Here is a 3,979-nt window from a genome sequence, read left to right on the forward strand (position 1 = left end):
TGTGATGCCCATTCACAGAACATTGTATTGGAAAGAAGCAAATGCAACCCCAGAGGTCTCAAGTTACTCGATTTTATCCTGTCATCTGATTTGGTCATTCAAAACACTGGTAACGAAACAACTTTCGTTACACAAAGGAGATAAGATTTAGATGATTTAACACTTACCAAACCTGAAAAAACTCAAACGAATAGAAATGATTGAAGATGCTACTGAGAATTTAGAAGGTACTTCAATCAGTTGACCACTCAGGCAAAGTAGGCAGGGGAAAGTGGTTCCTTGGTGGAACTCTAAACTGTCGAAGCTTTGTATACGGTCCAGATTCTTAATAAGGCCTTAAGGCCTAACATCGAAGAAATGAGGGAAACAGCGAGAGGGTGTAAGGTCCATCAACTAGACTATTCGAAAACCTGTTGGTTCATATACCATTTCCAAATCAGAAAAGTTTAATGCTCTACTTGAAACCTGTTTTCTGGGTAGAATGCTTTCTGAAGAAGAAAGCAGAACTGACATTAGCGGTAACAATGGTGGAACCTCTAGGTACTGCTGTAATAGTCAGATAGTGACAGAGGAATCAATAAGTTTTTCCTTACCTTCCTTTGAAAACTTTAAGTCTCCTGGACCTGATGGAATATATCCAGCAATGTTAAAGAAAGGAGGAAACAGGCTGATTGACGCCCTGAAAAAGATGTTCACAGCCTGTCTTGCACTTGGTCACATGCCCCCCCATTGGCGACTCGTAAGAGGAGTATTCATTCCGAAACCAGGAAAAGATGACAAGTGGTAGTGAAACATATTCGAGTGGGGATATTGCCGAGAAGCCCACTTAGAAGAAATCAATATGTTTACCAGAGTGGAAATCATGTAAATCAGCCTTCAACCTGTATAGGTTCGTAAGGGTTCGCGCATTCAGAATCTTTCAACAATGCCGTAAAGCCTTTGGCAAAACGTGGGATCTGAAACCTGCTGTGGTCTGATGTATATTCACAGCACTTAACAGACCAGTCTTCACCTATGGCTCTGTGGTTTGGTGGGGCCGGACTTTAGTTAAGTCCCCATATACACGCTGTAAAGAAGAGTATGTTTATGCATTACCGGTGCCATGAGTACAACCTCTGGTGATGCCCTAAATGCTATGCTTGATTTGTTCCCCTTGGATCTTAAGATACAACAGGACGCAATAAAAGCAATGTGTAGGCGCCATAAATATGACCTCTGGTACGAAGGCATTACTTCGGGACACAGAGAAATCTTTAAGATGCAATCTGAGCAGTATCCACTGTTTTTGGTACCTAAAGACGACCTGATGAAATTTGAGGTCATATTTCCATAGCGGGAGCAATGGAGGAATCCAGAATGCTTTCGGTGAGATTGGACGGATATTTTCATTACCGAAGGGTCCAAGAACGAAATAGGGTCTCGAGCCGGATACTACTTAAGCGATACTAAAGTATCTCTATGCTATGGGGGGAATGACAATTGTTTCCCAAACGGAAATTTTAGCCATCCTGAAAGTAGCCGAATGGATAATTAAGAGGAGATGGAGCGGGAAACAAATTGGAGTTTTTAGTGACAGTGAGGCTGCACTGATGGCCCTGGAGAACGCGAAGCAAACTTCAAGGTTGTGCAAGAATATAAGAAGAAGCTTAATTCTGTCGCAAGACAGAACAGTTTGTAATTATGTGGGTTCCAGAACACTCCGGTGTTCAAGGAAACGAAATTGCCGATGAATTGGCCAACCGTGGATCAGCGGTTCCCCTACAGGGACCAGAGCCACTAATTTGTATGCAATTTACATAAAGTGCTATGGTCCGGTCAAGAACGCTGCAGAACTTCAAAGTGTTTTGTGACAAGTCCAAACTTTCTACTAAAACTTGGAAGGAAAATCGTTCGGTTGATGGTCCGTATTATTACGGTATTAATATGACCACCATTGGAATCATTGAGAGCTCGATGGGCCTGTCTTGCTTTGAGAAGGCGGAGGGACTGAGCACTTTCTCTGTGAGTGTCCTGCCTTTGCTAGAGCAAGGCTAAGAGTTTTGGGTTCCGATGTCATGAGAATGAGTAATATTCGTTCTCTTAAACTGGAGGATATTTACAGATTTGCCAAAAAATCTGGAAAATTCTCACAGGACTAACTACCTTTGTCTCTGTCTTTATTCCGTCCTATCTCTTTCTCTGATACTTTTCTCCTTTCCTCCTTGACTATCTATCCTCTTTCCAGAGCTCTAAATACAATGGGCTTTTTAGACTGAGTGTTTTAGGAGCCATCAAACCTCTTGGTGCTCCTTGGCTCGATCTTTTCAAGTTTCAATTTCAGGCTACGGAGTTTTTTCAAATTAGGATTCGAATTATCTGTCCGACTACTGCAGCGTCTACCAGACAGAAGTCTTAGCAATAAAGAACGTAACTATGTACCTTAGCACCCACGTTGTAACAAAAACTACGATAATAAAATCAAGGGTTACTCAGGAATGCCTGGCAACTTAAAATAACATAAGCACCGTCTTCAAGGTCAGCTTTATATGGGATCCGGGAAATAGAGATATTGAAGGAAATCGCAAGGCCGATGAGCTAGTCAGAAAGATCTAGTCTATTCTACTGCTTGAAAACGGAGTCAATAGTTTAATTCCTATGGTGACTTGCAAATTAAAGACAAAATATAATATTCCCCAGGAAGCCAATAGGTCATGTGTTACAACCAGGCCAATTTGGCCGCAAATAGATAAGAAAAGATCAGGATAATTGCTTCACCTCTCAATAGCGAACATCTCGAAGGTCGTGGCTTGCGTCACCGGTCATTGGCTGTTAGGTAGACGCTCTTCTAGGCTAGGAGTATTTTCTCGAGAATACTGCAGAAGTTGTAGAGACGAGGACGAGGAAGAAACAGTAGAACACTACCTCTGCAATTGCCCAGCATTAGGTAAGAGTGAAGCAATGTTATTAGGAAAATACAATTTTGACATTTTCATAAGAGAGTCTAACTGGTTCCGTGAAAAGTAAACAGTAAGGTTCCCGTGTTACACAGTGGTACCACAATGGGCAGTTCTAAGCCAACTGCCACAAAAACCTGGCCTAACCTAACACAAGCACCATGCACAGTTCTCTCCGAGCAATAACAATAAAATAACGTATCACTATGCCACACAAAGAACCAAGTCTCGGAAACATAAACAGCATTAATACCAGAAGATTCAAAAATGTATCCAAACTCGTAAATTTTAGGTGGGCGGCTTTGCGCGTTCCAATGACATATTTTTAAGCCAACCCTTTGCTTAGCTAGTATGCGTATGATGTTAACAATATTGTAAATAATATAATATAATCATGTTTGCGTTCACGTGCTAATAATCTTATTGACATATGTTGTCCTGTTCACTAGCTGGGGCACCTCATTTAGTTTTAGCCGCTCAAAAATGTTCCCACTGATAGAGAATGCCGACGCTAATTGACATATACGACACTTTCAGCAAGCTCTCATAAACTAAATATAATAGAACCGTAATCCGGCAACACAACGTCAGAGAACGCAAGTGATATTCTTTTCGATTTGCGAAATACAGCAATAGATTTTAAGAGTTGATTGCGTTCATGGGCAGGGATAAGCTTAACTGTTAAAAATAAGGCAATTGTTGCTGCTGTTTTGGCTATTGCACCGCAAATTTTAGCGAAGAGTTCTGGCAAACACTTATCGGCATTCTTCCAGCAGCTGATGAGTGTTTGCCTGAACAAATTGCAAATTTGTTATAACATCTGAAAATGTACTGCTTTCAAGAGTATACTGTCCCCTATCAAACGTGAAATTATGGAGAGAATAATAAAGTGGCGCCGATGGTGGTTCCTCTACTTTTCTCTCAGCGAATTTGCCTATATTAGCCGATTATCGTGACGGCACACTATTGCAATTGGTGACGAGTCTGACAACATTAGAATTTTCCTAACTTGTTGTAGCATTTGTTTGTTCTCTAGCCTCGGAGTT

The sequence above is a fragment of the Anastrepha ludens genome, chromosome X (assembly GCF_028408465.1).
Source record: "Anastrepha ludens isolate Willacy chromosome X, idAnaLude1.1, whole genome shotgun sequence".
Taxonomy (NCBI): Eukaryota; Metazoa; Arthropoda; class Insecta; order Diptera; family Tephritidae; genus Anastrepha; species Anastrepha ludens.